The sequence below is a fragment of the Panthera onca genome, chromosome D1 (genome assembly GCF_046562875.1).
Source record: "Panthera onca isolate mPanOnc1 chromosome D1, mPanOnc1 haplotype 2, whole genome shotgun sequence".
Lineage (NCBI taxonomy): Eukaryota > Metazoa > Chordata > Mammalia > Carnivora > Felidae > Panthera > Panthera onca.
Genome location: NC_138348.1, coordinates 100,109,297 through 100,120,956, shown reverse-complemented (window position 1 = coordinate 100,120,956; position 11,660 = coordinate 100,109,297). Strand labels below are relative to the sequence as shown.

The 11,660-nt window shown below is 47.6% G+C and overlaps 1 protein-coding gene and 2 pseudogenes across 12 annotated transcripts in view; all 3 read left to right on the top strand.

Annotated features, from left to right (window-relative positions):
• The first annotated feature begins 149 nt into the window (after positions 1 to 149).
• LOC132662255 (SNRPN upstream reading frame protein pseudogene) lies at positions 150 to 404 on the top strand (annotated as a pseudogene).
• A 162-nt stretch (positions 405 to 566) lies between these two features.
• Positions 567 to 1,246, top strand: LOC132662256 (small nuclear ribonucleoprotein-associated protein N pseudogene; annotated as a pseudogene).
• Positions 1,247 to 6,228: 4,982 nt separating this feature from the next.
• Positions 6,229 to 11,660, top strand: part of CEP164 (centrosomal protein 164) — a 67,115-nt gene continuing 61,683 nt past the window's right edge. For 9 of the 12 annotated variants that reach the window (XM_078432793.2, XM_078432786.2, XM_078432789.2 and 6 more), the window contains exon 1: positions 6,229 to 6,343. The gene's annotated coding sequence lies outside the window, so the exon portion shown is untranslated. Of the gene's footprint in view, positions 6,344 to 7,198; positions 8,014 to 10,396; positions 10,500 to 11,660 lie in introns of those variants that run through there. The other 3 variants (XM_078432783.2, XM_078432785.2, XM_078432784.2) reach the window with 2 other exon arrangements.

The following is an 11,660-nucleotide window of genomic DNA, read 5'->3' as shown; positions in this document are numbered from 1 at the left end:
AGGCAGGTGTAGCAAAGGGAAGGTCCCTATCACTATTCTTCTCCCGCAGAGTTTAGATCAGCCTAGCTAATTGAATAAGATGAGAAAATGAACCAAATTCTGTAAATATTAGAAAGCAGGCAGGGTGGAGCAGTCCCCGGAGACGCCTGATGGTCTGTTTGATCGAGTGTGCCAGGGACCGCTTACACCTGGGATGGACTGCAGAACAGCAGGTACCAGACTTGGAAGTCCAAGTCGAACGTAGAAGGACAGCCTTACTGAGCAACCAAGAGTCAGCTGTGTCCAAGGCGATCTCAGCAGCAGCAAGTACCTGTGATGGGTTTCCAGGGGGAACCGAGACTGGCATTCTTAGCCGAGACACCAAGAGGTGGTTAAACCAGTGCTGGAAAATCCAGGGAGCTGATTTCCAAGTGAAAAGCCAGGCTCCATCTACTGTCTGAAGCTTCTGCCCCAAGCTTGCGTTGTTTGTAAGAGAACCTGCATCACACCTTAATCCGTAGCCTTCCTTTAGGTCTTAAGGATCCTGAAACGCGACCACAGACATTGGATTTGGTGGAACAGCAGCCATGACTGAGAGAAAGAGCAGCAAGATGCTGCAGCACATTGACTATGGAACGAGACGTATCCTGCAAGGTGGCCAAATCCTCACTGGCACCTGTAAGGCTTTTGACGAGCATATGAACTTGATCCTCTGTGATTGTGATGAATTCAGGAAGATGAAGGCAAGGACTGTGAGGCAGCCAGACCATGAAGAAAAGCGGGTTTGGGGTCCAGTTTTGCTCCAGGGGGAGAACTTGGTTTCCATGGCTGGGGAAAGACCCAAAGATGCTGGCATTGCTCGGGTACCACTTGCTGGACTTGCAGGAGGCCCTGGGGTTGGCAGGGCAGCGGGCAGAAGAGCGCCAGCTGGTGTTCCAATTCCCCGGGGCTCCTGCTGGATTAGCAGGTGCCGTCTGAGGGGTTGGGGGGCCATCCCAACAGGAAATGGCTCCACAGGGAAGAGGCGCTGTGGCAGCTCCTACAGTTGCTGCTGCTGCCAGCATTGCTGGAGCCTCAACTCCACGCCCACCAAGATGAGGGACCCCGCCCACTCGTGTGGGCTGAACACCACCCCCTCCAGGTATTGAGGCTCCTCCTCCTGGTGTGACGCCACCTGTGGGCCCACCGGTTGGGTCTCCCCCCCGCTTGAAGGTCGCCAATAGGCATGCCTTGTCCAGGAATGAGACCCCCCTCTACCAGAAATTAGAGGTCCACTCCCCCCGCAGGAATGTATCCGCCAAGATCCTGGGATGCCGTTGACCCTTCTTAAGTCACTTTTCCCCTTGCAGTTCGTCTTGTGAAACCGTGTACAGTGTTTTGGGAGCTTTTGTTCCCTCGTTGCTGCATTAATATTGGTTAATAAAATCACAGAGCAATTTAAAAACATATAGGAAAGCAAAGGAATCTGTGTTTGCAGATTATATGATATGAACAGGGAATCCTAACCAACAGGGTCATTAGACGCATGTTTGAAAAGAAAAGTCAATTTAGGGGCATCTGGGTGACTCAGTCGGTTAGGTTGAGTGTTTGACTTCAGCTCAAACCATGTCCCCGTTTGTGAATTCGAACCCACATCAGACTCACTGCTGTGAGCGCAGAGCCTGCTTCAGATCCTCTGTCCCCCTCTCCCTCCCCCTCCCCCACTTGGGCTCTATCAAAAATAAACAACTATTAAAAAATAAGTAAATAAAAATCAATTAAAAATCAGGAGATCAATGCATGTGTGGGAATTCTGTATATGATAAAGATGACATTCATATCAAAAGGAGATAGATCTATTATTCAATAACTGTTTGGGGGACAATTGGCTATGCATTTAGAAGGAAAGAAAACTAAATCTCTATCTCATGTAAAAATAAACTTCAGATCAAATGGCTTAACATGAAAAATAAAACTACAGAAAAAAATAGAGGGGTATTTAATAATTTTATGTTAGCAAAGGTCTCTCTAACAAAACTCAGTTTTGTTTTATTTTAATGGGCAGGCTTGGCTACTTAAATTTTTTTTTTTTTTCGTGTTTATTTTTGAAAGAGAGAGAGAGGGAGACAATGAGAACTAGTAGTGGAGGGGCAGAGGGAGAGCGAGACACAGAACCTGAAGCAGGGGCCAGGCTCTGCACTGTCAGTACAGAGCCCGACGTGGGGCTTGAACTCACGAACCACGAGATCATGGCCCGAGCTGAAGTCCGATGCTTCGCTGACTGAACCACCCAGGCGACCCTTGACTGCTTAAATTTTTAAATCTTCTACAGAATCAGACTTGTGGTATTCCAAGTGTGGTTCTGCCGCTTAGAAACTGGGAGGCTCCAGGTTAGTTACTTATCCTTTCTAGTCGTCAGTTTTCTCATTTGTAAAATGGGGATAGCAGTAGTACATTCCTTGTGATGTAAGATTTATTTATTTATTTATTTATTTATTTATTTATTTATTTTAAGATATTTTATTTTTAAGGGCGCCTGGGTGGCTCAGTTGGTTAAGCGTTTGACTTCGGCTCAAGTCATGATCTCACGGTGCAGACAGCTCAGAGCCTGGAGCCTGCTTTGGATTCTGTATCTCCCTCTCTCTGCCCCTCCCCACTTGTACTCTGTCTGTCTCTCTCTAAAATGAATAAACATTAATAAGTAATAAAATATTTGATTTTTAAGTATTCTCCATACCTAACATGGGGCTTGAACTCACAACCCTGGAATCAAGAGTCACTTGCTCTACTCACTGAGCCAGCCAAGGGCCCCTTATAGTGTGAGATTTAAATGAGATAATTCACATAAAGCACGTAGAATGGCATCTGGTATATTGTAAATGCTTAATAAAGCCTAGCTCTTAGTGTTATCACTACACCCTTTACAAAATTAAAAATAACATTTATAAAGTTAAAACATAAGTTACAGACTAGGAAACATTTGTCACATAATAAAGAAACAAAGGCTTAATGTCTATAATATACAAAGAGCTTCTACAAGTCAATAAACCCCCCAGTCAACCTAGTAGAAAAATGAACAAAGAATGTGAATAGATAACTTAGAGAAGAAATTCAAATGGCCGGTGAACACGTGGAAAAAAGTTCAACTTCATTAACAGTGAAAGAATGCAGTCACAGCAATATTTAGATACCATCACCATTTTTTTTTTTTTTTTGCCTCACATTGGAAATATTTGGTGTTGGTGAAAGTGTTGGTTGGATTAAAATTATTCTATTTTAGAGAGAAATTTGGCAATTTCTATTGAAATGTAAAAAATGTAAACTCTTTGAGCAATGTCACTTCTAGGATCCTATCCAACAAATGTAACTGTATTTCAACATGTGTCCAATACAAAAACTTTGGAAACAAAAATAAACGATTATCAGTAGGGGAAGGAGACACTCATTTAATGGACTCCTACTGAACCTTTATAAAGAATGAAGTAACTCATTATGAACTCACCTTGAAAGATGTTAAGTGAAAAAAGCACATTGTAGAATAACATATACATTATGATCTCATTTATGCAAAAATTAAAAAGTATGCACGTGTGCATATATATGTATGCATATACATTTACATCTGCGTAAACATTAAAAAGTCTGGAAGGTAGGAACCCATATGTCAACAGTGGTTTCCTCCGAAGCGTGAAATTCCCTCCTTCATTCAGCTTATTTATTCATTCAGCAAATGTGTATCGAGAACTTACTACATGTCAAGCACTGTTTTAGGCACTGTGGATACAGCAATGCTAAAATGGACAAAATTCCTGTCCTCATGCACTTTACATTCTATACAGGGAGAATGATGGTAAAGAAATAAAATATACAGTATTACAGATGGTGATATATACTATGGGGGAAGGTAAAGCAGAGAAGGGAGAAAGAAGGGACGTTTGCAATTTTAAATATGGTGGATTAAGGGGCTCCTGGGTGGCTCAGTTGGTTAAATGTCTGACTCTTGGTTTCTGCTAGGGTCATGATCTTGCAGTTTCTTGAGGTGGAGCCCCGTGTTGGGCTCTGGGCTTATAGCTTGGAACCTGCTTGAGATTCTCTCTCTCTCTCTCTCTCTCTCTCTCTCTCTCTCTCTCTCTCTCCCCTGCTCATGCTTTCTCTCTCTCTCTCAAAATAAATAAACATTTTTTAAAAATATGGTGGATTCAAAGAGTAGAGGGAACATTTCACATCTTTATATACTTAAAAAATGGTAGGATTAACAAATGTTGTTCCTTCTTATTATGTGGGTGATTTTCTGTATATTACAAGTAAACAGTATGAAAAGAGAAGAAAAAGTTCTAACAGTGAAATTTCTGACTTGGGGGTATGGCATAAATTTGGGGCCAATTTAGCTTTATTCCTCCCACATCTTTGAGTGCAGAAGATAACATACATGTATGAACTCCTCTATCTCTCTTCCTTATTCACTGGGTATATTACTGGCATATCAATTGGTGTGTCATTTTTGTTATTTCCCCCCAAAGATTTGTTTTCTTAATTATGTTTGCCTAAGGGTATTTTATAAATTGGTTTGCACTTTGAAGAACAAACCTACAGGGAAACCTGATAAAATGCAAATTGTTTATCTGTGCGGGGTAATCCCATTAGTCCCTTGGTGACCCTGATTTTATTAGCTCTCCCCACGAGACAGAAAGGGACTCGTGCTAAGGAATAAAAGTTAAGAATTCTGACGGCAAGTGAAGTCAACCAGATTGATTACAAGTTCTTGGACATAGAGACCAAGTCTGCCAATAGTTTTTTGAATATTGTTTTGTATGAGGTCTGTGGAGGATGAGCTTGTGACCCCTTGGAGTCCCATCCCAGTCTGTCCCCCTGACCCCTCGGTGAGACTTTTAAGGAGTGTGAGGAGGAAGGGGGAGCACGGTTGGGTCGTCTGCAGGCAGAATAAAAGAAGTACAGGCAGAGCTGCTGCAGAAGGAGCTGGACTTAAACAAGAGGAATACATTCTGGCTACGTGGTTTGGGATCTACAGAGACAACAATCTGAGCTTTGCATTCCGCGATCGGGGGCACTGGTGCTCGTTTTGGGAGATGGTAGGAGCCAGATCCATCTCTACAACAGAACCAGTCAGGAGCTGCTCCAGGGGACTCAATCTCTTCAACCCGTAAGTTCACTTTTCCGTCCCCCAGTTCCTCAAGGATGTAAAATGGCCCTGAGGTTGAGGACACTTGAGAGAAAAGAAGATTTGCCTTCCACGTAAGCAAAATGAAGCTCTTTGGAATTATATTAGTAGCAACCTTTCTGCCAGACAGAGCTTGTAGAACGGCTCTACGTTGCATCACTTGTTTCTTCTTAAGCAGACTCTTTGAAACAGACATGACAGATGTTATCCTCACCGATGTTGCAAACGGAGCCCTGTGCTCTGGTTGAAAAGACAAACAACGAAAACCAGGGTTCTTAAGTCCTGGTCAGGCGCTCACTGATTTAATCATAGCACGGGAAAGCCATTTCTTTTGCAGGGGGTGGAGGTGGGGTGGTCTCCTCTCACCTTACATTCACGTTTCTTTTGTTTATTAAAGCCTTAACGGGTTACTGATGATCAATGTATTATTCACCTGCCATTAATCACACTACTTAAAAAATGATGACGGGTTGTGGGGGGAGCACCTGGGTGGCTCAGTCAGTTGAGCATTGACTTTAGCTCAGGTCATGATCTCACGGTTCATGAATTTGAGCCCCACTGCTCACTGCTGAGCAGTGCAGAGCCTGCTTCTGATCCTCTGTTCCCTTCTCTCTGCCCCTCCCCCTTTTGCTCTCTCTCTCTCAAAAAAAAAAAATAATAATAATAATAAAAAGTGATGACAGGGTGGCAGGGTGCCTGGCTGGCTCGGTGGGTGTACCATCCGACTCTTGATCTCAGGGTGGGGAGTTCAAGCCCCACGTGGGCGTGGAGCCTATGTTAAAAAATGATGAGGGATAGATTGCCTTAGTTAATTCACCTTACTATAAATACTGCGAATGCCCCTTTCCTGCCCAGGAAGAAATTCCCCTCATCACCAAATTCAGAGCTCTCTTATGACCCCTTGTGGCCCCTCTATCAACTATCTTGGACTACATCTCCCATCGTGCAACGGGAAACGTGCTGCACTCCTCCGTGACCCGACGGGACCTCTAACCAATCCAGTGTCACAGCCCTTGTTCAGCGACCTATTGGCTCCGTGTAGAGGCGGGACTCTTAGTTGCTAGGTTGGTACTCTTTCCGGAAGTGGTTGTTGGCCGCTGCAGAGCAACACCCCGGCGTCCCTGGAAGCGGGGAGCCGGGGTGGTACTGGGGAAGCTGCGCGGACCCGGGAGCGGTCGTCCAGTGCCTCCCGGGGCGGGGGGGCAGGTGAGGACCTCCTCGAGGGAGGGGGCAGGGGAAAGAGGGAAGCCGGAGACTTGGGGCACACTCGTGTGCCCGCGAGCGGGATGAGCACGAGTGTGGGCGGGAACTGGAGGGAGAAGTGAAGAAGGAGCGGCCGGACTAGAGTGCATCGATCCAGAATCTCCCCGAGTGGCGGAAGGGACGCCGAGCTGGGCTGGGGTGCGGGCGAGGGGCGAGCGCGAGTGACAGCGGGCGCCGGGCTACGCCTGTCAGCTGGCCGGGGCGCCCCTTTACTTGTCCTGTCCGTGGTTGGAGTGTGAGGCCCGGCCTCCGAAGCCCGCTCGGATACCTCTCTTCTGGGGAGGCTTCCCCGGTGTCCGAATCCAGGGCTAGCCCGACCTTCTGACGTCTTTGGGTCAGCTGGGGAAGTCAGGAAGTTTTTGGGTTTTGTTTTTTCCTTTCCTTGCATTGATTGAAAAATCTACCTCCTCCACTTGGAACCGCAGCCCTCACTTGGCTTCCACGACTCCTCGCTCCTGGGTCTCCTAGCTGAGCTGTCTGTGCAGGCCTCTCCCCTTTCTACTCACCGTAGCCCGTCTCTGGGTGATTTCGCCCAGACGTTCATTTAACTAGAGTGGGCTCAAGTCCAGACCTCTTTCCTGAGCTCAGGCCTGCCTACTGACCATCTCCACCTGCATGCCTCCCCCACCGTCCTGGCGCCCCTGATCTGTGCCTCCTCCTTGTATTCCTGTGTCAGTGAAGGACTCCCCTGTTCACTCAGCCAGGTCTGCACCTGGAATTCATTCAGCTGCTATAGGCAGCAGACATTTGATGGGCATTTCCTATAATCTAGGGAGCATGCTAGGTGGGGCTATTGGGCAAGGCATGGAAGAGTACAGATAATCAGACCGGCGGAAGTGCCCTGATTTCCCTCCTCCCTGCCCTTCACTTGCTGCAGACTTCAGGTCCTCTAATTCCGCCTCCTAATACCCTGAGCGTCTGGTCCTTCCTTTCCATTCTCACAGCCGCTGGCTTCGTTCATAATTTCTTGCCTGTGCTTTCAGGAAAGCTTCCTAACTGGTCCCTCCGCTTCTCTTCTTGCCCTCCTCAAAGTGGTTCCTATGCAGCGGTCAGAGTATCTTTCTAAACTGCAGATCCGACCATCCCAGTCTCCTTTGTGAAGTCCTGTGATGGCTTCTCACCATGTGCAGGATGCAACCTCAGTCCTTCCCAGCCCTTTAGACTGTGCTGCTTGCCTTCCACGGTAGATCTCTCTCCTGCCGCTCCTCCCTTTGCCCCTTGTGTTCTGGTCACGTCAGAGTGGGTAAGAGCTCACGCTTTGGGGTCCCACAGACGCGGGCGCATGCATGTTCTGCTGTGCCTTTTACCACCTTTGGAAACTTGCCAAGTGCTTTTTTATTTAACCTTGTGGGGCTTCACTTTCCTTATTTGAAAATGGGGAAAATAATTTCCTTTTTTTATTTTTAAACTTTTTTTAAAAAAAGTTTATTTTGAGAAAGAGAGAGAGGGAGAGAATCTCAAGCAGGCTCTGACCTGCCAGCACGGAGCCCGATGAGGGGCTTGAACTCAGACACCGCAGATCACAACCTGAGCTGAAAGGAGTCCGACACTTAACTGACTGAGCCATCAAGGCGCCCCTGGGAAAACAATTTCTACCTGTTTGAGAGGAGGAGGTGAGATGATGTATGTGCAGTATTAGTACAGTTCTTGGAACGTAGGAAGTGTTCAGTGAATCTAAGTTTTTGTTGCAAAATGAATTCTCTGCACCCACCATATTCTTTCCTGCCTCTTTGCCTTTGTCCAGGCTGTTTCTTCTGCCTTATATTCCCTTATTCCCTCGTCTTGGTGAGCTCCTGCTTATTCTTTAAGAGTCATCTCATTGGTCCTGGACTCTGTGATGCTTTCCCTGATATTCCAAAGTAACATTTGCAATCCTTACCTTAGTTTCCCGTTGTATTTCCTGTTACTTCCCTTAATGTGCTTAACACATTATATAATCATGTTCGGCTGCTCAGCTAGGGTCAGCTGGAGTTCAGGGCCTTGTGTAATCACGTCTGTAGCCCCTAATAGCACAGTGCCAGCCCATGGTAGGTGTTCAATAAGTGGTCATTGAATGTCCGAATGGCCTTCACTTATGTTCCCTGGTATTAGATCTGTCCTCTGGAACAATGTAGAATAAGCCTTTCACGTATGTGAATAGTAATAACAACAGCAACTCACATTTATTGAGGTTATACTGTGTTTTAAGTATTTTACATATACTGGATAATTTAATTCTCCCGTCAATGGCGGTAGACATCATTCTCTCCATTTTACAGATGAGAAAACTGAGGTGCCTTGCCCAGCTGGTAAGTGGCAAAGCTGGGATTCAAAGCCAGTAATGTTCCCAAACCTATGCTCAGTTCCCACTACCTAATCACTTACAGTGTCTTCCACCTTCTCCCCAGTGCCATCTCCAGGAAATCTTTCCTTTGCTGAACTTTCTTTATAACTGTTGAGGCAGACTGGAAGCAGTAATTATACAGGGAACCCTAATTGTGCAAATGTGCATGTGTGTGTGCTCTGCTAGTGTGCAGGTGTTTTTACTCTTCATTGCATCTCTAGTGCCCAGCCAAAGAGGCGTCTGGGTGGCTCAGTCGGTTAAGTGTCAGACTTCGGCTCAAGTCGTGATCTTGTGGTTCGTGAGTTCAAGCCCGACATCAGGCTCGCTGCTGTCAGCACAGAGCCCGCCTCAGATCCTCTGTCCGCCTCTCTCTCTGCACCTCGCCCACTCTCTCTCTCTCTCTCTCTCTCTCTCTCTCAAAAATAAATGAACATTTGAAAAAAGGTAAACTTAGGTGCTCCATAAATATTTCTCGAATGAATAAATGATCTCCAGTAGCCACTAAATGCATATGATTTCTCTTCCCACCACCTCCTCCTTCTTGTAGTTCCTGCCCTTTTGGTCCTGTCCTTACCCACAGAAGATCTTTTTCGGTGGAAGATTTGTGCGAAATTCAAGTGACCCATGATTCTGGGTTTTCAAGATTCTTCCTGACATTTCAATATAGCTAAGTGGGCATCCTGCCACAGAGAGATTTCACCTGCCCCATGCTTTCCGGAGATGGGGTGTATCTAGGGATGTGAAACATCTCTCGAGTGCTCCGAGGCGGTTGCTACAGTGCCTTGTGACAGGTCACAGCCTGTTGGACTGAACATCGGCTGGCCGCTAGGGGTTCTTCCTTCCCCAGGGATTCTTTCCCTTTCTCCTTCCCTCTCCTCCCTAACTTAGAGAATTCAAGATTCCTGTGGCTCATTAAGCCACATCAGCTGCCCTGGTTCCTGGCGCTTTTCTGCTCTGCTTTTTAAGAGTCGGTGGCCCTGCTTATCTCTGTGTGTGTGAAGAACCATTATGGGCTCCTAGGGTGTTAGGGGTTCTTAGGGTAGGGCACAGATCCCCACTTGGGTTTACGTACCGTAGAGGAGAATGCTTCTTCCATTAGCCTTTCTTCTTAAGGCCTGAAATTGCTGCTTGGAGGTGTCAAGGTGGGAATGAGAGGGGGCATAGCCTCACTCCCTTGCCTCCGTTGGACTGACAGAGGGAGCCTTTTCTTGTGAGTCGTAAGGCGAGATACCTTCCTGGCCCATCTGTCAACTCTCAGGGTACAGAGAGGGCCACAGTAACGATCCCTCATATATCCTTTGCTGTTTATCAGGAAACGGCAATCTTGGAACAGATTCAGAGCCACCAGACCTGGCCATTTCCTGAGCACTCATTACAGGACACATCCCAACTTCCTTTAACAAATTTTTTTTTTTTCAATGTTTATTTTTTTGAGAGATAGAGCCTGAGCAGGGGAGGGGCAGAGACAGAGGGAGACAGAATCCGAAGCAGGCTCCGGGCTCTGAGCTGTCAGCACAGAGCCCAACATGGAGCTCGAACTCAGGGACCGCGAGATCATGACCTGAGTGGAAGTCGGCCGCCAACCCAACTGAGCCCCCCAGGCACCCTCCCCTGCAACCTCCTTTTTGATGACAGGGTCTTTCTGTTCACTTCCCCTGCTGTAAGAGGGCTGTATTTCGCTTGCTGTTCCAGGTGGAACAGTGACAGCTTCTGAAGAGGTCAGGCTTGTTTCTCTAGACTCCTGTCAGTCACACCAGCGAGGTGATGCCTGCTCAGGTGGGGGACGCACTCCAGCAGCCACTTTACAGGGGGACCTGCCTCTGCGTCACTGGGAGCCTCAGTGCGGGAGGTGCCAGAACGGGAGAGTTGTGACCTGGGAGGGAGGAGCGGGGAACGGCATGAGCTTGTCAGTTGAAGAATTTGAATTTGACGCTGTCCCATCCCCGGGGCTAGAAACCTTGGACTCAAGTTGGACTCTTTTCCCCCCTGCCTCCCATCCCTCTCCTATTAACCCTACCATCACAGCATCTGCCCCTCCTCCATCCTCTCTGCTTCTGCCCTAGTTTAAGCCCTCATCGTCTTTCACCTGGATGGCAGCCGCCTCCGTGGTTTTCCTGACACCAGTCTTACTTCTCCAGTCCTGACATCCATCCCTGCCAGAGCTCACATCCTGAAAAAAGGCCGTTGTGTGCCACTTTCTCTCACCAAAGCCCTCAGTGGCTCCCCTTTGCCTCAGGGGAGAGTGGAGACTCTTGCACATGGTCTACAAGGCTCTCCGTGACCTAGCTTTCCACGCCAGCCCCTGCCCCGCGTTCTGTATCCAGTACTCCAGAACACCTTGTCTGCACCCAACATCCCCTCTGCCAGCTTCGCTCTCTCCACCAACATGACTCTTGTCTGCCTTTGGTACCCAGCTCCTTACAAAGCCTTCCTTCCCCCTTCGGCGGGAATATATTCCTTCTCTCTTAGTACTTCTGGAGCAGGATGGTTATTTTTCCCCTTCTGCCTTCTGCTGTTGAAGTTGTGTGTGCTACTTCCCCTAGATTGTAAGCTCCTTGAGGGCATCATTGGGTGTAAATAGGGATGTGCGTTGAAGATAGTGTGGCTGCACTGGGATACGTTGCCATCGGGGGGGATGGGGGTGTGCCGCTCTTTTGGTGTCCCTAGGGTTTTCTTGCTGGGGGTCCTATACTGTGAGTTGTTTCTCCCCTGGTGGTGGGGGGCGGGATATGAGGTCACACTCTTGAGAGAGAGACCTGGGTTTCCAGCTCTTTTGTGACGCGCTGAGTATTCAGCAAGCGTTGGGAGATGCGTCTCAGGGAACTTTACGAGGCGCAGAGTCTATGAGGCCTGAGTTCTGAGACATTGGTTCCACCCTCCGCTATCCCTGGAGTCTGGAAGATGTGCTAAGTTGGCTTGCAGGGTCTGGTCTGACCC